At 44.1% G+C, this 23,506-nt stretch overlaps 1 protein-coding gene across 1 annotated transcript in view; it reads left to right on the top strand.

Annotated features, from left to right (window-relative positions):
• Positions 1-23,506, top strand: part of LOC138265755 (complement C1q and tumor necrosis factor-related protein 9A-like) — a 45,380-nt gene that overhangs the window by 19,600 nt on the left and 2,274 nt on the right. The gene's annotated exons all lie outside the window — the stretch shown is intronic.

Consider the following 23,506-nt stretch of genomic DNA (forward strand, 5'->3'; position numbering starts at 1 on the left):
CATTCAGGGGTTGCCAGAGGTCACAGCTGCAACACCTGGCTTGCTCTTTGCTACCCCTGGCACCGTCTTTGGGACCTCTGGCCTCAGAGATGGCAAATTCAGTGCCAGGGACACAGTGGCAACTCGTCCTTATGGACGTCTATTGGGGCTCCACTCTCTTAGTTTTCTGTCAAATGTTTATTACACTAATAGTGAAGATTAATATATTATTCTCTATTACTGTAGTAAAATGGAGTATAATTAGCTGGAATATGCTCTTCCATGGCAGATGAAGTAAGTAAAAAATGCCTTTAAATGAATGTTGAGTGTGTGCTTGCGGGTGAGAGTGTGTTTATGTGAGAGAGGTTGTAAGTAAGTATGAATTTGTGTGTTTGTATAAGTATGTGTGTGTGAGTTAAAGTGGAAGTCAAAGGGCGTACAATGTCACTTTTGATACCCTGTTGTTTCAGTGAATTGATGCCTATGCCCCTCATCCCTCTATATCCCCCTCTCTCAAATGCACTTCATTTGTTTTTAAGCACTGGTAAAGGCTGGCTTTACTAATCGAATCTGCTATCCACATAAAATACAGATCTGTTCTTTGCAGCAGACATATTAGCCCTCTGCACTACTTTACTGTGAGTCAAAACAGCCACTAGACAAAACTCCTCCCTCTCTCTCTAGCAGGAACATTAATCACAAGAGTTATCTTGACATTTTTATTAATGCCTGAAAGCTGGACCACAAGGAACTCTGCAGTAGGTGCTTTTAAATGGTCAAGTTATTGCTCAACACAGCGCTGCCCTGAGGTCAAAGCCCCCTCTCCATTCAGGTCAGCACCCAGTGCAGCTGCACAGGCCGCACTGCCCTAAAGCCAACCCTGCTTCAACATAAAGTATTAGGGTCTCATGGCAGCACCGGTCTTTCTGTGGAGAAGTAGCACACACGTTTTCCAGCAAGTATTTCTTGTTTTGCATCTTCTTGTAGTATTGACAGGCATAATTGTTGTTGACTATACATTATTGCATTAGTCTGTACATAAAAAAGGAAGACATTTTAATAGGTGTATGTGATGTAAATTCTAGTTGTCTTGCCTTTAAATAGCTGATCAGTTTATAGCTATATTATTTGTCTTTAACCATTATTGGAATGTTGCAAGCTCTATTAGAGACAGTGGAGTGCTCAGAGCTTTTACTGGCAGGTAAAATCCCAGAGCATCAACATTCCAATGTTCTTTGTTCACAGCAACAGGTGTGAACAAAGGCCTCATGGAGCCCAAAGGGATTTCAATCCCCTGAGGACTTTGTTTTATTTATTAGAACATTCTGCCCTCTAGTGGCTGAATGTTCTAATAGCCTTATAGCCCTTCGTTACTGGGCTATACCGGCAATTAAAGTACCGCTCACTTGTTAAAGGCCAGAGCTGAATCATGCCTTTAACGCTGGAGCGGGCCATTAATAGCCGGTATATCTCGCTACAGCAGGCTCTAAGGCTATATTATGCTAGCTGCCCTTACTTTAGCCCTGTATTTGAAATCAGAAGATTACTCTTGAAAATTATTTAATGCCAAATTGTTAAGTATTTATCACAAGATATGTTCCTTCCCTGACCTCATATAGCCCACACTACCTAACTTCATATTTCCAAGAGTCCCTTATAGTTTTCATTACTTTCAATGTGATCTTTTTTTAATATCAAGAATATCAGAATGTGTATGTTTCTTGATATTGTAGCCTTTCTTACACTAAGGCACATAGTGAAGGTCTAAAGTTACTGCAAGTAACTATATCTAACAGTAGTTGCTAAACAGGATAGCACAGTTCTGGTACATTCAAACCCGTTTTCTGTTTTGATTCTGTCAACTTCTTAAATGATGATCCTTTTATCATACAACAGGAAGCTGTTTATGTTCCATTTTAATTTATAGCAATATTTTGTGGACACATAATGGGACTGACTGCATGGTAAAGATAAGTTTTAGTACATCTTAATGTAGTTAATACAGCCAGTGAGGGATAATTGAAGATTACCAACTCCCTTTGGTTCTTGTGCTGTCATGCCTAGCTTATCTTGATAGTTTAACTTAGAATCAAATCGACAAATACTTTATTTGGCTCAAAGCCATAGAAGCAAAATACAGATAAATTAGATAAAAGCATATACATATTGTAGGAAGTTGGCTATGCATATACTATATTAAAATGAGATATAGTGTGCACAGAGTCCAGGATTTCCACAAAGGCTTAACAGAGGCTAAAGTAGATAATACTAATGCTCTCTTTTGTGATATTGAGGTCGAGCAGTTAGGCTTATCAAAGGTTAGTGCAAAACATTTGTTGTACACACACAGACAACAAGGGAAGCAGACACTCAATAACTAACTCCAGGCCGAAGGTTTTCAATAGCAAAATTATATTTTGTTACTTTGTTTCTACAACCACAAGATTCAAGTTGCAGGTAAGTAGATTTTCAAGTAAGTATCCAACATATGCATCAATCCCACTATGTTTCAATTTGGCAAGTTATATAGTTTTTAAATAAATAGCAATAACCTGTTTAAAAAGTTGACAGTGCAATATTCAGAAACAGTTCTAGGATGGAAAAAGTTAGCATAGTTTAGAGGTAAGTACAATACTTACAGTTCCAGTTTCTGGGGATTAGGATGCCCACAGGTCGGGGTTCAAGTTAATCCCAAACACCCGTCACCAGCAACACAGGCTGGCCGGGTGCAAAGGTCAAAGTGCCCCTAGTCTCCATAGGAGTCCTCCTTCTTTCTTCTGATGAGGTTGCTAGGAATCTGATGAGCTAGGCTCAGGGGAGCCCTTAAATTCTGGTTTTAGGGGCATTACAGGGGTCAGAGGGCATTAGCCAATGGCTTCTGTCCCTGAGGGTGGCTACACCCTTCTTGTGCCCTCTCCCTTTGGGGAAGGGGACACAGACCTAACCTTACTGGTCCCTGTCCTCTAAAATAAGATGGAGGATTTTGAAGGAGGGAGTCACCTCAGCTCTGGTCACTTTAGGGGTGGTCTCAGCTGAGGTGGGCACTCCTTCTCGTTTACCCTAATTTTCCCACCGGACTTGCTGCCAAAAGTGGGACTTTGTCTGGGGGCGGGCATCTCCACTAGTTGGAGTGCTCCGGGACACTGTAGCAGAAGGCAAGAGCCTTAGAGGCTCACCACCAGGTTTTACAGTTCCTGCAGGGAGAAGGTGTGAAGCACCTCCACCCAGGACACACTTTTTTTCTGGCCACAGAGAACACAAAGGCTGTCACCCATGTGGTCAGAAACGTGTCTGAAAGTGGCAGGCTGGTACAGACTGGTCAGTCCTGCACTAGCAGTTTGGCTAACATACATGGGGCATCTCTAAGATGCCCTCTGAGTGCATTTCTCAATAAATCCAACACTGGCATCAGTGTGGGTTTATTGTGCTGAGAAGTTTTATACCAACTTCCAAGTATTCAGTGAAGCCACTATGGAGCTGTGGAGATCGTAATGACAAATCCCCAGCCCATATACACAATATGGCCACACTGCACTTACAATGTCTAAGAATTAACTAATGCAAAAACAATAGATGATGGACGGAAATCAAACATTCACTCCCAGTCACAGATCTGGGTTTAATCCATCAGCTTTTTTGCTTGCCATGCCATTCCAGTTTGGACCTAGCCATATGCAAATCAGTCTTGACCCTTTTCCCCATGGGAACAGTCCAGCTCGAACTGCCAGGCCAGGTCCACCCTGGACCAGAAACAAGCATCCTGGGACTGGTTTCAGGGTATCACCCTTCATCAGCCAAACTAGCTTGAAGCTGGTGGCATAGCAAGCACGGGACCCACTTCTGGGCATAATCTTCCCACCTGGGGCGACAAACGCAAAAACAACAGATGATGGACGGAATGCAAAACAAATCAAACATTCACCCCCAGTCACAGATCTGGGTTGAATCCATCAGTTTTTTTGCTTGCCATGCCATTCCAGTTTGGACCCAGTCAAATGAAAATCAGCCTTGACCCTGTTCCCCAGGGGAACAGTCCAGCCCGAACTGCCAGGCCAGGCCCTCCCTGGACCAGAAACAAGCATCCTGGGACCAGTTTCAGGGTGTCACCCTTCCTAGGATGCTTGTTTCCAGGAAGTTCAGTCTACTTCGCTATGACATTTTATGTTTGCTGTGGCCCTTGGTACTGCCAACCCGTACACATAAAGCTATATTCAATTCTCTGCAGTAAGAGAGATTTAGTATGACCTCAAACGCTTGCTTCATATAAGACCACTGCAGAGCATTTTGCCTTGTAAATATCAATACGTTCCTTCACAGGTGTATGTGTGAGTCTTATGCATATCTAGAGACTGCATCAGCAGATCTCAGAAACTGGATAGACCGGGTGTTAAGTTTGCAGGGCCACTTCAGATCCTCATTAACGGGAATACTCAGGTAGTTAAATGTTTCAACCTATTAATCAATGAGGAGTCCATAGCATGTATTTTAGCCTTCGTTTTCTAGATCCCAAAATTGTAGAACTTGGGCATATTTACCTTTAGGTCAGGAACGTTCATAAAAGAGGCATAAAGGACACAAACCCATCCAACAAAATTTGTAAACCATTTGCTGCTCTTGTTATTAGGACAGCATTGTCCATATATAAGAGAACTGGGATGGCTTGCTCCCCATTCTGGGGAATATCCCTGTCACAAACCATTAAATAATCATCAAGGCCATTTATATTTTAGCAGGTCTCATAATTTCCCTCTGTTTACAGCATCATATTTTCCCTGATTTGTACTGCTAGCGCTCGATCTGCAGACCGAAAAGTTCTGGGCCGCGGCGTCCGCCCTGTTATGTGTCTCTTATGATCTCAAACAATGGTGTTGTTCCGATCCCTAAACAGGCATGCAAAATTTGGTCACAGATTCAGAGTGTTTTAGGGATAGCTTATACTGTCGTTCGGCACCCGTTTGGGATTCACCAGGTACTCCTGAGTGTTTTTTAGATAAGCTATCAGTCCCTTTGAAAGCCAATGGGGTGATTGAGTGGGGGCAAATTATAGAGGACTTCGAGATGGTACCTTGGTGTACATTTTTGGAACGAGCGGGTGATATAGTCCCTACGTTTAAATATTAACAACTGTCCAGTTGGGTCAAGTCTCTTCAGAAAGGAGAAATTGAAAAGAGTCCTTGGGAGGAGACATTATGGCGGATATTTATTGATAAGGAAGTGGCTTTGTCGTATCATGAGCTGTTGGATGCGGCGGAAGAGGATCCGCCACTTCCGTTGTTGAAGTGGAGGGAGGTCTTTCCAGTCCTGGATGTTGTTAGTTTATGGGAATTATCATGTTCTGACGAAGTTTGACAAGGTATTAAAACAACTCTTAAGGAAATACTTAGTTTGGAGCTGGAGATACGTTTTTCAATTATTATTTTTGGGGTATGCAACCAAGAGTTCCGAGGTACGAAAGCTACTGTGCAGCAAGAGTATTTGCTGTTTGTTCTGATGCTCTTGGCTGGACGCGTAATTTGTCGTAAAAGGGTTTTGCCTTTACCTCCCACAGTTCAGGAGTTGGAAACATCAGTAAATCGGATATGCACATTGGAACGGATCAGTCCCGCTAGCAGGAGAGATGAGTTTTGGTGGATTTGGGAAAATGCTTTTCAAGTAATGAACTCTATGGGTTTATCGCTTGTTTTTTTTTTTTTTTTTAATTGGAGTCCGATGATTAAAATTCCTCTCTACCCATTTGCTGGCATCCAGTATGATTGCTATATGGGCAAATAAAGCTGGTTTCCTGTGCAGTGATTGCTTAATGTTATGTGTGACAGATCTGGAGCGTGTCAACAGGTGGTGTGGCCCGTTGATTTTAAGGGGCCCGCGCTTGGAGATACAAACCTAAGGTCTCCCCTGCCAGAGTGGAATAGTGAGATGAGGACAAAAAAGAAAAAAAAAAGGTGGTGTTCCATTATTAATCATTACAGAGGCTCTCAGATTGACATATAGGACTTCAGTAGCTTTGATAACTGATCAGGCTTTCTCACTGTTGCTCACAAATGCCACAGTCTTAGACTATTGGAAGCCTTTTCTGTACCTATGATAATTGTATATATTAAAATTGTGTTTTGAGTTGTAAATCTATGGCCAGAATAAGATCTGCAGAATGATCATGAATATTCTTTTCCAACAATAAACCCATGTTGATCCAACCATAACAATTTGTAAGAAAAGATGGTATTTTTGTTTATCCTGATTTACTCTCAGTTGCCCCAGCTATTATGGGCTGGGATTCATTATTTTTTTGTGTGGTGTTTGGCTGCTTTGGGTTTGGTGTGGCTTCTCCTATTTTCCAGTGTTTGGTGGACACTCCACTCCAATTGCATGGAATCTCTCCATTTGTCTCGGAGCTATGAAAGGGCACAATTGCATCCAGCTGTATTGATCTCTGGGTAGCCAACCAAGACCTTCCACTGCAACAGCCTGATAGATGTAGAATGCAGGGGCATAGACTGCAGTGTTTCAGAGTAGAGTGAAGTGGCGTACAGTCGAGTGGAGTGGTGCAGAGTAGAGTGCATTGGCATAGAGTAGTGGTCTAGAGTGCACTTGCATAGAGTGCAGCGCTGCAGAGTAGAGTGAAGTAGCATAGTGTGGAGTGGTGCTTAATAGAGTGTAGTAGTGTAGAGTGCAGGGGTGCATAGTAGAGGGGGATAGAGTGCACTGCCATAGGGGAGAGTGGTGAAGAGTACAGTAGAGAGGCATAGAGTGCAGTGGCATAGAGTATATTGTTTCAGAGTAGAGTGAAGTGGCGTACAGTGGAGTGTTGCAGGGTGGAGTGGAATGATGCAGAGTAGAGTGCACTTGCATAATAGAGTGCAGTGTTGCAGAGTAGAGTGGCTTAGAGTGGAGTGGCGTACTGTGGAGTGGTGCTTAATAGAGTGTAGTGGTGTAAAGTGCAGGGGTACCTAGTAAAGGGGGATGAAGGGCACTGCCAGAGGGGATAGTGGCGATGCATAGAGTGAAGAGGTGGAGAGTGCAGTGTTAGATTGCAGTGGTGCACAGTAGATTAGAGTGGCGTAGAATGCATTGGCTTAAAGTGCATTGGCAAAGAATACATTGGCGTAGAGTGCAGTAGAGTTTCGTAGAATAGAGTGGTGCAGAGTGGAATGCAGTGGCATAGAGTGCAGTGGTGCAGGGTAAGGAGGTGCAGAGTACAATGGTGTAGATTTCAGTGATGGAGAGTGCAGTGTTGCAGAGTGGAGTGGTGTATAGTGCATTGGTTTTGAGTAGTATAGAGTGTATTTGTGTACAGTGATGCAGAGTAGAGTTCAGTGGTGCCGGGTAGAATAGAGAGGCATAGAGTGCAGTAACATAGAGAACAATGGTGTTGAGTGCAGTGGCGTAAAGTGTTGCAGAGTAGAGTATAGTGGTATAGAGTGCAGTAGTGCAAAATAGATTAGCCTAGAGTGCAGTGGTGTATAGTGCATTGTTTTTGAGTAAAGTGGTATTGAGTGTATTCATGTAGAGTACAGCGATGCAGAGTACAGTGCAGTGGTGCAGCGTAGAATAGAGGCATATATTGTAGTGACGTAGAGTACAACAGCGTAGAGTGCAGTGGTGTAAAGTGTTGCAAAGTAGAATATAGTGGTGTCGAGTGCAGTGGTGTGGAGTAGATTAGCCTAGACTGCAGTAGTGTAGAGTGCATTGGTTTTAAGTAAATTGGTATAGAGTGCATTGATGTAGAGTGCAGTGATGTAGAGAAGAGTGAAGTGGTGCAGAGTAGACTGGAGTGACACAGAGTCGAGCAGAGTGGTGTTGAGTGGAGTGGTGCTGAGTGGAATGGCGCTGGGTGGAGTGGCCCTGAGTGCAGTGGTGAGTGCAGCAGCATAGAATGGATTGTGTCAGAGTCAAGTGGGGCTGTGTACGGTAGAATATAGTGGTGTAGAGTACAGTGGCATACAGTGGAGAGTAGATTAGAGTGGCATAGAGAGGTTTGGCATAGAGTGCACTGGTGTGGAGTGGCGTGGTACAGAGTAGAATGCATCGGCATAGAGTACAGTATTGCGGAGTAGGGTGGCATAGATAGGAGTGGCGCAGAGTGTAGTGTAGTGGAGCATAGTAGAGTTCAGTGTGGTAGAGTGCGTTGGCATAGAGTAGAATGGTGTAGAGTTGAGAGATGTAGAGTGGAGTGGTGCAGAGTAGAATGCAGTGACACAGTGTGGAGTGGCATAGTGTGGAAGGATGGAGAGCAGGGGTGGCTCCTCCATTTGGGAGGAGAAGCTGCAAACCGTTCAGAACGAAAGGATGAAGAAAAAATGATAAACTATGTTTATCATCCTTTCGTTCTGAAAGAAGGGGCATTGGGGGGGACCGTGCACTGAGGGAGAGTGCTCACCACTCTCCCTCCGAGCGCGCATGTGTGTTTGCCTGGCAGTCTTGGGCCAGCCAAACACACATGCACAGTAGGCTGTCTCCAGCCCGGCAACCGTGTTGCTGGGCTGGAAAGAGCCTGCACAGGCTTCCAGTCTGCCTGGGAGCCCCCTGGCTGGGCACTGCCAGCTGATCCTGACGCTGCTCTGAGCAGCATCAGGTTTGGCGCTGGGCAGGCTGGGAGCCTGTGCCGGCAGCAGAAGGCAGCAGAGACAGACGAGCAGCCCGCTGCGAGTTAAGGTAAGTTTTGTATTTTTATTTTTTCACAATAATTTAATGTATTCTTCCCCTGCTCCCACCTCTCTCTGTTCCCCCTTTCCCTCCCCGTCATGCTGCACCCTCCTCGCCACTTTTAGAAGCTGTGAGCCACGACCGGTGGAGAGTAGAGTGGAGTGGGGTAAAGTGGAGTATGTGTGGTGTGGTAGTGCTCTGCTGTTACAGACAACATTTTTTCAATTGAAATGATCATTCCATTTCCACAGACATACAGTGTTACTGATAAAGGTATACAGCGCCCAAATGATAATGTTTGGAAATGTCATTATGTAGTGCATTGATTTGTTTTGATTGTTCGAAAATATTTCTTTCCACCACCCTTCAGAATTATCAAAAATATGCTTCATGTGTGCTTTTCTAAATCTGATGTATTCTGTAAATATCTGCACAGTTAATTTACAGATATTTAAATGTAGTTGTGTGTTAGAAAGAACAAACATTGTACTGCCTTCTTCATGCACCATCCCAATAGCAAGCATGATTGTCACATAAATCCTCTCACTTTGAAGTTTGAGAAAGAGAAGTAAACAGTAAGCTACCTCAAAGACACAGCCTAACATTTGGCCTCTGCCTTTGAATGCACAACAAATGTGACAAAATGAGAAGACAGTAAGGCCCGTATTTATACTTTTTTAGCGCCGCAATTGTGTCATTTTTTGGCGCAAAATCGGTGCAAACTTACTAAATACAATTGTATTTTGTAAGTTTGCGCCGATTTTACGTTAAAAAAACCCGCAAATGCAGCGCTAAAAAAGTATAAATACGTGCCTAAATACGGTATGGGGAAGGAAAGGAACAAAATCAAGCTGGACAGCCTAAAACAAACAGAGCCAGTAAACAGAATGCAAGCCATTTGAGTTCCCAACCACAAAATTAATGATAAGCAATGAGCGGAATGCATTCCCATGGAAGTTTTCTTGATGTCCTCAAGATGTTGTAGCAAACTAGACAGGTGCACTGTCTATAAAGATATGCTTAGCCGTATAAGTCAGGAGGTGTGCAAGAGAAGCGTCCTGGTACAGCATGAATTGGTACCAGTAAAAGAGAGAAAACAATAGTAAAAACAAGAGGCTTACATTTTAGCATAATGTTGTCATGACTTGAAAAAAGGTACAAATACATTACCAAACATTTCCCATGCTTTGCTTTTTTTCCTTTTAAGTACATTAGTTAATCTCCTATGTATAACCCTGCTAGCAAAGAAAAAATTTAACTTTGTTCAAATTAACTTTTTTCTTTCCCTGCAGGGTAATAGTTAAATGATGAACTAATGTACTTAAAAGGAAAAAAAGAGAACCATGCATGGTATACTTTGGGTGGTGTATTAGTTGAAACCAGGGAGAGTGTTTCTCCCTTCCTGTATACTGAATGTCTCTTTTCCCTTTCCAAAAGCATTGATACATTGTCTCAGGTGTTGTTGATAGGTAAAAAACAAAAGTACATCAGGCCAGAAAGTACGTCACATAATCAGCTGGGATAGAGAATAGAGTCCCAATCAGTTAACTCAACCAGCTTCCTTGCACCGCATAGCAGAAGTCTAGTTATAGAGTCTTATAGAAAGCCCATCTATAAAGTTTTGATCTCTTGTAGGTATTTTCAGGTGCACAGCTGACTTCCAACAGGCTGTGATAGCTCGCTTAACTGTCAAGTTAGCTAAATCAGTTAAACTACTTTTCATTCTGCCTGCTTTATGTCTAGATATTAGTCCTAGAAATATATTTTTGGTTGCAGTAAGCACTGTTTACCTGTCCAGCTTGAAATCAAGTCCATAATTTTACAGCAAAAAGATTTGACAATCGGCCAGCATACAAGCCAGAGGAATATACCTTGAATTAGAACATCTAGGGCATATGTCAGAGTCTGCGGTAAACGTTCTGTGCAATTTGAATAGGGTGAGATAAGTAAAGTGCAGGTAACTGAATTGCAGAAATTTCAGACCAGCATTCCTAGGGCTTTTAGTAGCATGCCTGAGAGAGGCCACCCATTCTATGTCCATATGATCTACCATTAAGTCAATCTTCCAACAGACTTTTGTCAGTTGTAGGTCTGTAGATATGTAGGTCTCTGCTTTGTGTTGACCTAAGGATTTGTAGTTATTGAAGACCATGCAGTGAACTGCCCCCATCTCAAGAGTACCTGCATTAGTGTGATCGGCTTTGGGTTCCTCATAAGATGGCCCCTAGAGGAATTTCACCACCCTTTATAATGCTGCATGTGCTAAGAACTGGTCTACTGTTATGTTATCTTCTTGCCTTATTTCCGCAAGGGACATAAAATACCCAGAGTGATGAAGCTGCCCTAGGTGTATAATGGTCGTAGTATTCCACTTTGACAAGTTAGTCATTTCCTTGATTTGGTCAACGTCCCGCTAGGATCACAATGCAGCTCCAGGGGGGCAAAATGCTTGCCACTTGATTTTTTTAAAGTACCTGTGTCAGCTGTGTTTAGCTACTAGCAACAAACAAGGCGATCCATCAATGAGACACCGTCCAAAAAGAAATTCAGTTATATGTACTCCTTTCAATACAGGGTCTATATATTGTGATTCAGGTGCTTGAGTTGATGTTATCCAGCTGCACAACATTGTAATGTGTCTCAGAATTAGGCATGCACAGGGCTCTTTCAACAATAGGTAGGTGTAATTTGGGTAAAGCTATATTTGCCTATCCCAAAATCAGGTGTCCTAACACTATATTTACAGTTTGAAAAAAAAGGGTTTCTGCGTACAACAGGTATAGAGGGGAAATTAAACAGCAGACAAGAAAGAAGAATCATTTGGGCTTTTGCAACACTTACTGGGTGTGAAAGGGACAATTTCTTCCAAAAGACCATGGATGTTCCGACAGCTGCTAATTTGCCAGAAATTAAAACAGGTTGTTTCATATAGATATTGAATCCTAGGTATTTCATTGTGTGCAGAGATAGCTCAAGACCACCAGTGTCTAGTAAAGCTAGCTCCTGTGCTCCAAGTTCTGTAATGGGAAAATACAAGACTTAGACCCTCATAATGAACACAGCAGTTCTGGCGGTCAAACTACTGACCGCCAGCGTCCCCAGATCCCCGTCGGCCGTATTAGGAACATTCCTCTGGGCCGGCGGGCGGAAACATTGTTTCCGCCCGCCGGCCCAGAGGAATGCCTGGCCAGGACATTGACGGCAGCTCCACATGGAGCTGCCGCTAATGCCTCTGTGCGGTGGGTGCAGCTGCACATGTTGCGCAGATTTCGGGCAGTGGCCTGCACGCTGGGGCACTGCACAGGGGCCCCTGCACTGCCCATGGCAAGTGCATGGGCAGTGCAGGGGCACCCCCTCCGCCAGCCTTTGCCTGGTGGGTTTCCCCGCTCGGGAAAGGCTGGAAGATGTAGGGATCATTATCCGAGGGGCAGCACCGCTGCCCTGTCGGATAATGATTCCGACCACCGCCGAGTGAGGGCTGCCGATGGAAGCCCTCATGGTGTTGTTTTGTGGCGGTGTGGCCCGCCATGCCGGCCGGCAGGTTTTCCCGCCAATGCCGGCATGGCGGGCAACACCGCCAAGATCGTAATGACCACCTTAGTCCTTTTTTATTTGAGCCCATAGACCTTGCTTGATTCGTCAAGTGCCTGCAGGGCTGCTGGGAGACCAATGGATACATCTCGGAGGTATAAGACATCATCTGCATATATTGGAATGATGTGAGCATGGCCTTGCACCTCTAAACCAATATGGTCCCCTATATGTTGCATCTGGCTTGCAAAATGTTGCATTGTGAAAGAGAATAGCCATGGCGATAAGGGGCACCCCCCTGCATAGTTCCTCATTCTACTTGTTTATGATTTGATAAAATTCTACCAGCTTTAATTTGCGCTTTATGGATAGCATAGTGGAGCTTGATCCAGGAAGGGACCCCGTCTCCAATCACAGTCTCTTTAAGACCCGAAATCAAGGTTATCAAATGCTTCTTCATGATTTAGGATATTACCACTGCATAAGCTCTGTTCTTTGGTGTCTGATCTATGACATGAAACAATCTGCAGCGACTGGCTGCTATGCATCTTTTGGGAACAAAGCTATTTAGATCTGCATTAAGCTGCTGGAGAACTGCATTTAGACATGACCTTGCCCAGAAGTTTATTATGGACAGCGGTCGATAAGATAAGCCATTTAGCTTATCTCTATTCAGTTTTAGTAACATCATGATAAATGACTCTTTAGAGTTAGATGGAAAAATGCCTTTCTCATTAGTGGTTAAAGCATTGCATTCACATGTTGTGACATTACAGGTTGGTAAGCCCTGCATGCCTCATCTCTTTAAGGAGATAGATCACTCTCTCAATAGGACGCGTGTTGCACTGTCGGGTGGGAGCCAACATTCTTCACGTCGGCCACTGAGTAAGGATTACCCTGCCTGAACACCCTGTTGACACTTCCTTTGTCTCCTATTCGCTCTGAATGTATTCTTTCCGTCCCTTATATCTAGCAGTTGTCTAGGTTGAAGCCCTATTGTGCCATCTTCTGTCCATTGCACAAGTATACAATTGTTCTAAGGTACACGATTTTGCATAGTTGACTGCCGCACGTCCCAGTCTCAATTTTCAGTTTTGCATCTAGGCTCCCAATTTGGGCCTGCTGATCTCTGTGGTCTCATAATTTCATGTCGACATTATTGTGCTCCCTGGGTGCCCACAAGCAGATATAGACAGTCCCTGCATATTTTGTCCTTGTTACATGATTGGTAAATCTTAGTTTCACTTTAATTTTATTGCAAGTATTTGGCTACCACTTCTATGAGTGTGTATGCTTGTAATGCATGAATGGGACTTTATTGTATTCACTTTGCTCCTAATAGGACCATTTTGCGTTTACAAAGAATCGTTTCCGATTTTAATTATGGGGACTCATTTTTATCTTTTAGTCTTCTTTTTTCCTTTTTCTACTTATTCTTGGTATAGTTTGTAGCTTCAGGTGATATAGGGTTATGATTGTTATAGACCTAAATAAAGCCTCAGGCGTAATCTAATTGTACTGAGGATGATCTCTTTATTTTATGTAGGAGATCGACTGATGTACCTTGACTCAATAATTATGTATATCTATTTCTGTGTATGAGCATTGGTACGGATAAGGATGTGACTTAAACAGTTTGTGATGTTTTGTCACTACAACCTGCCTGAGCCTGACAAATCTTTTTGGCTTTCTGTGTTTGTTTTCTCACCTTTTATTATGCTTTATCAGTATTAATAATGGTCATTCCATTTGGAAAAGATCTATAGATTTCATTGTATATCTATGTATAATTAGTAGCTGCATTTTCTTGTTAAGGAACCTTTGTTCCTTTTAAATACATACACCCCTGGTCTCTTTCTACACCGGAGGTCTCCCTTGTTGTGAATTTAAACAGCAGAATTCTAAAGACAGCCCATCACTGCCTAGCACGTTTCCTGTGACCAGTCGGTCTATTGCTTAGTTAATTGCTGCCAGAGAGACAGAGGGGGTCATTCTGACCCTGGCGGCCGGTGACCGCCAGGGTCACCGACCACGGGAGCACCGCCAACAGGCTGGCGGTGCTCCCGAGGGCATTCTGACCGCGGCGGTTCAGCCGCGGCCAGAAAGGGTAAACCGGCGGTCTCCCGCCGGTTTACCACTGCCCTTGTGAATCCTCCATGGCTGCGGAGCGCGCTCCGCAGCCATGGGGATTCTGACACCCCCTACCGCCATCCTGTTCCTGGCGGGTCTCCTGCCAGGAACAGGATGGCGGTAGGGGGTGCCGCGGGGCCCCTGGGGGCCCCTGCAGTGCCCATGGCATGGGCACTGCAGGGGCCCCCGTAAGAGGGCCCCGCAAAGTATTTCAGTGTCTGCTAAGCAGACACTGAAATACGCGACGGGTGCAACTGCACCCGTCGCACCCCTGCAACTACGCCGGCTCAATTCTGAGCCGGCGTCCTCGTTGCAGGGGCATTTCCTCTGGGCCGGCGGGCGCTCTTTTGGAGAGCGCCCGCCGGCCCAGAGGAAATGTCTGAATGGCCGCCGCGGTCTTTTGACCGCGGTGCGGTCATTCAGCGGCGGTACCTTGGCGGACGGCCTCCGCCGTCCGCCAAGGTCAAAATGACCCCCAGAGTGTTTCTAGGACAGTTGATTGATCAGGCTCCAAGTTGGGGTGGCCGGTGGCTTGAATGCAATGTTCCTACATTCTATAAAATTACATTAAAAGCATACAACTTGTCATAGTAAGAGGTCAATTCTTGATTAATACACAGTTGAATATTTAATATATGCCCTTGGGGATGTCTAAGGCAGTGGTAGTTGTATATGGGTTTGTGGACTGAGAAAACATGCCCAGCAGTTTCCCCAGTTTATCCTCTTCAGAGTGTATCAATGAAAGGTGTTCTTTGTAATCATGGGAACTTAGCCTAAAGAGCAACTCTGAATATAAGAGCCTTTTCTTAAGGAGATCTTTGATGTCATGTGTTGCATTGGTGTGGGCCATATCTAATTGTCCACTGATGAAGAGCTCACACAAATGCCTCTCATGTTGGCCTTAAATGACTCCCAATAAATAAGTGTCTCTCTGACAAAGTATCAAAGGAATTAGCTATTTATTCAGCATTAGCCTGTAGATTGTATCATCTGAGGGTTGTAAACGCCATGCTGGTATAAAGGTTGGTTGAATACCCCATAGTACCCTTAAAAGTAAAGGATTGTGGTCTGCCACCGTCTTAGCTAGATTTTCAAACCTGTGAGTCAATTTAAAAATGTGAAATGTTCAGGAATGTAAGTCTATGAGGGCGTGTAATGTGTGTAAGCATGAATAATAGGAATATTCCCTTGCTGTGGAATAGGTCACTTTCCAGGTCTCCAGGTTTCCATTAGTCACTACCTCAGTGCCCCCTCTGTTAAGTATCCTGTAATTCTCCAGGTCACTGCTTCCGGCAGTGTGGGATGAGATCTGTCAAGATAAAGATCTGTGCCTGAATCATTGTTAAACTCTTCCACTACTGAAGGAAGATTGTGAAAAATTGCTAACAGCACCGTGTAGATAGAGCCCAATAGCACTACTTGGCTTCTATTAGGGCTCCATAGTCCAAGAAATGTTTTTTTTTTTTTTTACCACTGAGTAAACCACACACAAAAACATATCGAACATCAGAGTCAATCTGCTATACAAAAGGCACAAATGGAATCCCAGACTTCATCCAAAGCAAGTGTCCTAAACCCCAATTGTACAGAGTTAGGAAACTATATTTACTTATGTTGGTAGTTGCGTGGAGTATGGTTGTAAACTGCAATTACTAGATGCAGCCAACCTGTTGGTGAATGCCGTCCCCTCTAAAACGTTTGTTGTGACTCTTTGTGCCCTTTTTTTATAAATGGTAGTGGACCGTAATGCTCGCTCCTGAAGGATAGTGTCCTGATACTTGTGTTAGAGAAACTTTGCTACTATAGGGTGGGTGGATTTCGAACGAAGAGGGATAAGCATAGGGGAAGCACTAATGAGAAGATCCTGTTTTCCAGGAATAATTAATTCACATTTTTGCCTTCCATTGCTTAAACTAAATTCACTATTCTTATGTTCCTTCTTTGCCACTGACTTTCTGATTCTCCAAGTCTCCCCTCTAGGAGCCACACATGGTCATCCATATCTCTTGTTGCAGGTACTGTGTTTGAAGGGTAGATTCTGCCTGAAGTACTTGATGTGTGAGTTTATGTTGGTCTTCACTGACCAAGTTCAAGTCTATTGCCACTGAATTCATCTTTGCCTCTTGTTGTGACACACCAGATGTTGTGTTACAGGAAACGTGACACGGTTTTGTCTCAGTGATGTAGCCTCTCAGCACTGATGCAGTCTTGTGTATCTAGTGCATTATAGCAGAAGTGATACAGTTGTGTCATTGTTGTGATGTCTAATGGATGTGAAGCAGTCTTGGTTCTGGGTTTTCATACATTGTTAGTGACGTTTTTGTGTTATTAGCAATGGTAGACTGGTTTTAAGCCTGTTTTAATCTAGCTGAGTTTATGCAGTCACATGTCTAAGCTTTAATAAAGGAAAATTCCTGTGTACTACTCTGTAATACCATATGTGATGCAGTATTGTTTCTGTGCTGTAACAAAGCTCAAGTGATGTAGTTGTGTTTCTATGCTATAATGTAGGAAAGATAATGAGGTGCTGTGTGATAAAGATATGCAGACTCTGCTGAATTCAGTACAAATGTAGGCAGCGTCAGCATCTACACTGTAGGTCTGGGGTTGTTGTATTTCAGATCCATGACTATGTAACATGTCTAGCAGACTTGCTCAGGTTGAAAACTCTTTCAGAAAGTCACACCGTGTACCTTCAGGAAGTTGATGCAACATTCCTATCTCTCCTTTTCAGACCAATTTTGCATTTCTTCCTGTTGCATGTCTTTTTATCTGACTTCTGGCCCCTATGGCATGCTTCCTCTCTTCCACTGTTAGAACTTCCTATACTAAAGAAACCCTACTAACGTGTGTAACAGAAAGACTAAGGGCTGTATTTACAAAGCTTTTTTCTTGTCACAAACGGCCCAATTCACATTTTGCGATGCACAAACCCATTTTTATTGATTTGGTAATCTCTTTACCGAATCGCAAAATGGGTTTGCGAGTTGCAGTTAGGTAGGGGCGTTCCCTTTCTAATTGCGAGTCACAGTGCAATGTATGATTGTTTTGGGACCGTGAATGTGGTCACAAAACAATTGCAGTTAGCACCAATTTCAAATTGATGCTAATCCATTCACAACCCCTTCCCCTTTGTGAATGCATGCAAAAATATTTTTTCAGAGCAGACAGGGGTCCCACGGAGAACTGTCTACTCTGAAAAAATGAAAAGAAAACTTTTCATTTTTGTTATTTAAATGCATTCTGTTTTCCTTTAAGGAAAACGGCTGTCTTTAAAAATAAATAAATACTGTTTTATTTAAAAGGATTCACGGACATTGTGGTCTGCTGTCCTCAGCAGGCCACCATCCTCTTGAGTGTGGCCATTCCCAATGGGGTTGCAAATTGCGACCTACCCCATGAATATTAATGAGGTGGGTAATTTGCGAGCCCACTGGGAATCGTAAACAGTCTGAATTACACTTGTTGTGCATTTGGTATTGCGACTCACAATATGCGAATCGCAAAGATTAGCAAATTGTGAGACGCAGTACCAAAGGGTCGTACATCTGGCTCTATGACCTTTCCTTCTAGTCTCCAGAGTTCCTGGGAGTCTAGAACAAGCCTAATTTTTGCAAGAGGTGAAGCAACTGAAATTATAAGGTTGTGGTTGAAAGAGGCAAAAAGTAGAATCAAGACTAGGCAATCATGATATTCAGCAACCCTGGCATTCTGCAGCGCCTGCGATGGGCTCCTGGGGAAAACAAACTTTGGGCTTTTGGTTTTACCAGTGCTTTTGCCAATAGTGCTCAGCGGTATAAGGGGGAGAGCAGCACAAGGAGGAGAGGCCAAGGAAACACATGCACTCCCATAGAATGCTGAAAGAAAAAGGAACAAGTACTTCCCTGTTGTGGAACCATGGCTGGATCCAAGTCATCTATTCAAAAGTTTGGTAGAGAAGTGACAGGGGAGGGACAAATGCAAGAAGAGGAAGGGAAGCCATTGATGAGGAAGCAAGCATATTAGACTTAAAAGAAAAACAACTAGAGATAAGCAATGGGCTGACCCAAGACCCTCTGTAAGTAGTATTACTTTTCACAATATGTCTTCGATAACAGACTGTTAGAAGCTTTTCATAGGTGAGAGCTAAAAATGTTGCACATGCACTTCCTTTTTTCCAATTTAAGCACTAGGCTATAACCTAGGACTATTGCCACGTGATTTTCTGTAGTCTTGTCATGCTAGTATTTCTGCTTATTGTGTCACTTCTGCATCTCTTCCCCTCTGAAACTCCCTGCTTTCTTAGATCCCGACTGCTTTTTAAGTTTCCAAGTCTTTAAAGTTGTTGTTTGTAGGTTGAAGTATACCAGACAGCAGAACTGTCTGGGTTGCTTACAACTTCTTGTGGGCATTCTGAAAGCTTCCCTGGCAATGCATTTCACCCACTGCTTACTGAATGCTTTGTTTTTTGTAACTCACAGTTGCTTGCTTTCTTTTTTATGGCTTTATTTGCTTTAGACTGTCCAGCTTGAGTTCCTCCTTTCCACGAACCATTCTCTGTTAACTGTATTCTTCAGAATACTTGCTTTAATTAAACAGGCCTTTGAATATTGTTCTTATCTTGTTACATTTGCTGTACATTTAAGGACGGAGGTCAAATGCCAGGCTCTGTCATCCAAGGGAGCTTGGTATTTACTTTTCCTTCTCTGACTCCAAAGTGCGATCATTTATGTGACAATCCTGCTGGGTACCCATGGAATGGAGAGGCTTTAGGATTATCTTTTTTCAAGCTCACAACAAAAATGAACTTTGCTACTGTTTCAGAATATATCATAACTAGGAAAGTACACATGAAGCACATTTTCTGTTATTCTTAAGTATTGTGGAATCAAATATTTGGATATAATCAAAATACATTAATCCACTAGGTGGTGACATTCCCGCACATTATTGTTAGTGCGCAATAAAAGTGGAAGTCGGTGCAAATTTAATGAACATTTCAATTACAATGTGTTTTCTGTAATGGCAGTGTGCTACCACACCATGCATACTCCACACTACGCCACTCCACTTCACACCTCTTCGCTCTAAAACACACTACTCCACTCTGTCCTTCCACTCTATGTCATGCCACTCTGTTTTACGACACTCCGCTCTACTCTATGATATACCACTCCACTCTACCCCCTCCACTCTGACATTTTACGACATGCCATGATCTGCCATGCCATTCAACTCCTCACCACTCCACTCTTTGCCACTCACTCCACGAGACATCATGCCCCTCTATGCCACTCTACTCCATGTCCCTCCCCCCACACTACTTAACCTCACTCCAATCTACTCCAGCCTACCCCACTCCACTCCAATCCACCCCCACCTACCCCACTTCAACCTACTCCACTCCAATCCATCCCAATTTATCCCATTCCAGTTTACCCCAATCCTCTCCACTCTACCCCCAATCTGCCCCGTCAATCTCACTTTAATCTGCTTCAGTCTACTCCACTTCAATCTACTCCACTCCACTCGAATCTACCCCACACCATTCAAACTACCCCATTCCACTTTAATCCAATCTAACCCGATCATCCCCATTCACCCACTCCAATCTCCCTCTCCACCCCACCCCATCCCACCCCAATCTACCACACCCCACTCCACCCATCCCAATCTACCCCACTGCATTCTACCCCTCTCCATTTCAGTCCAACCCAATCTACCACCCACCACTCCACTATTCCATAATCCACTCCTCTACTCCACTACAGTCTCCATGATGCCACCTCAATCTACCCACCACTTGACCGCACTCCACTCTATTCTACTCTAATCTACCCAATGCACTCCAATCTACCTCACTCCCTCTACTCCAATTTACCCCACTCCAAAACATCCCACTTTAATCGACCTCCCTCAGTCCAGTCTGCACCAATCTACTCCACTCCATTCCAATCTAACCTACTCTAACCCACCCAATCTACACCACTCCACTCCAATCTACCCCAGTCCACTACATTCCACTCTTCCCCAATCCACCGTCTACAGTCTTCCTCAATCTACCCCTTCCTAGTCCAGTCTCCACTCTGACTCCCCTCTTTTCCAATCTACCCCACTCCACTCCAATCTCCACTCCAGTCTATCTAATTCCACTCCGATCTACCCCACTCTACTCTACCCCAATGTACCTCAGTCCAGTGTACCACAGTCTATCCCCACTCCACCCCAACTGATCCCACTCCACTTTACTGTACCCCTATCTACCACTCTCCAATCTACTCCACTCTTCTTCACTCCAATCGACTATACTTGACTGAAGTCTACTCCACTACAGTATAATCGAACAGACTCCATCCCATCCACCCTAGTCCACCTCACTCCAATCTACTTCCCCTACTTCATCCCAATCTACCCCACCCCAATCTACCCCACCCTGATCTACCCCCCCACTCCAATCTTCTGCAAACTGTGCCACTCCAATCTACTTCGCTTCACTCCTGTCTTCGACTCTCTACTCCAATCTACCCCACTCCACCCAGTCTACTTTACCACATCCCAATCTACCCCACACCACTCTTCCCCTCCATTCAAATCTACCAAACACCACTCAACTCCCTCCTCTATACCCCATTCCACTCCAACCCAGCCCTCTTAAATCTATCCCATTCCAATCTACCCCACCTCAGTCTACCCCACTCCTCTTCAATCTAACCCAATCTACCCCACTCAATTCCAATCTATCCTACTTTAATCTAGCTAATCGACCACACTCCAAATCTCCACACTCCAATTGAAGCCACTTCACTCTATTCTACCACAGTCTACCCCACTCCACTCTTCCCCAATCTACCCATCTACTCCCATCTATACCAATATTCCTGAATCTACTCTGACCTACCCCACTCCTATCTACCCCACTCTAACCCACCCCAATCCACTCCACTTCACTCCAATCTACCCCATTCCTCCTCTCCAATCTACCCCACTCCAATATACCCCACTCCAGTCTATCTTACTCCACCTCATTCTACCCCAAGCTACCGCAGTTAAATCTACCCCACTCCTATCTACCACACCAATATTTCCCACTCCCCAACTTCAATCTACTGTACCCCATTCTATTCCACTACATTCTACGCCATTCTACCCCACTCCACCTCACTTCACTCTACCCAATGTACTCACTCCACTCTACCCCACTCCATTATACTCCAATCTATTCCACTCAACTCCACTAACCTTTAGTCATGCTGAACAGCAGCCTCACTGATGTACAACATGGCTAAAACACATTGTGCATAGTTGAGACCTATTGGTTTTGCCAATGCTTGTTATGCCATAGTTGTTATCAGGGCTACGATGTTTTGATTGACTATTTCCCTGGTTTTTTTATTTCCTTCCTCCCCTAACTTTAAATGTTTACTAGATGTGTACCTGGTTTATGGACTATTTTGTTATTCAAGACTCCCCTGTATCTCTAGTTAGGTATTGTCTTGTTTAAATTTTACATGATACAGATCTATCAAATTGCGGTTGTGCGGAGAACGAGTGTGAGGCCCATTTCGGGGTCTGATGGAGACACTGTGCCAGGGCGTGGCGAACACCCTGCTTTAGTAGCTACAGCGGCGGTGGGGTTCTTTGTGGGCCTCTTCAATAACGCTGGAGTACAGTTCAATATAAGAGCAAGCAAGGTGAAGAAAAAGCGACAGCTAAGTAAATAGAACTGGGAAACAAAGGAGTATTGAAAGGACGGTGAAAAGAAGAAAGCATTGATGAATGTGTGGTGAAAAGATTAGTGAATTAAAGGTGGATGAGCAGGTGAAAGGATGGCGAAGTAAAGGGAGGGGTAGATGGATGGATGAGTGAATGGATAGCTGATTAGACGAGTGAAAGGCTGGCAGAGTAAATGGATGGATGAATGAGTGAAGGGGCAGGTGGATGAACAGGTGAAAAGATGACAGAGTAAAAAGATGGATAGATAGGTAGACGGACAGGTAGAACAATGGCAGAGTAAAGGGATGAATAGTGGATGGACAGGTGAAAGGATGGCAGAGTAGAGATGGATGGATAGGTGGGCATGCAAGTGAAAGGATAGCAGAGTTAATGGATGGATGACTGGCTGAAAAGATGAGTGAATGGATGGCAGAGTGGACTGATGGATGACAGAGTGAAACAATAGATGGCAGAGTGAGTGGATGGATGGATGGATGCAGAGTGGATGGATGGATGGCAGAGTGGATAGATGGGTGGATGGATGATGGACGTTTGGCAGAGTAGATTGATGGATGGCAGAGTGGATGGATGGATGGCAGAGTGGATGGATGGATGGACTGATGGGTGAATGGCGAAGGGGACGATGGATGTCAGAGTGGATGGATGGCAGTGTGGAAGTATGGATGGGTGGTAGAATAGATGCATTATGGGAGAGTGGATGGATTGATGAATGGATGGCAGAGAGGATGGGTGGCAGATTGGATAGGTAGCTGGATGGAGGCTTAGTGTAGGGATGGATGGATGACAGAGTATTTAGATGGATGGATCAGAGAGCGAATGGATGGAAGGATCGCAAGGTGAGTTAATAGATGGCAGAGCGGTTGCATGGATGGCAAAGTAGATGGATGGCAGAGTGGATAGATTAATGGATGACAGAGTGGAGGGATGGATGGATGGCAGAGTAGATGGATGGCAGACTGCATGGGTGGATGGAGAAAATTGAATGACGGATGAAAGAATGATGTATGAAAGTATGTAAAGGTGAAATGGTGGGTCTCAGCAGATGAATGTAATGGTGAGAGAATGAATGGATAGATGCATAGATGGAATAGACAAGGAAGTTGTGAGCGTTTGGCTCACTTGCTTCCCTTACATGGTGGCAGCAGCATTTTAGTTAAAATGGGTCTATCATAATGTTCTGGCTAATCCCTTGCACCGTGATGTGGTTGGATGATGTAGGTCGTAGTAAATGAATAGCGAAGTTGAATAAAGGCAATAGAACTGTAGCAAAACAGGTGAGGCGCTGTGTAGTGGAATGGGAGGCGCCATGTTTTACAGATGTTGCTTTTCCTGTTGTGGGAGTTAGTTGGCAGGTGGTGCTCATTCAGATAGCGAGTCACTAAGGGGCTATCAGTCCTTAATTCATACCGTTTGGAGGAGGTCTAACGCTCCTGCCTGAGCATCGGACTTGTTCTTCACCGTCGGACTTTGCAAGAGAGATAGATGCAGAAAGGGGAGTAAAATAAAGGAA

This window comes from Pleurodeles waltl, chromosome 11, assembly GCF_031143425.1.
Source record: "Pleurodeles waltl isolate 20211129_DDA chromosome 11, aPleWal1.hap1.20221129, whole genome shotgun sequence".
Taxonomy (NCBI): Eukaryota; Metazoa; Chordata; class Amphibia; order Caudata; family Salamandridae; genus Pleurodeles; species Pleurodeles waltl.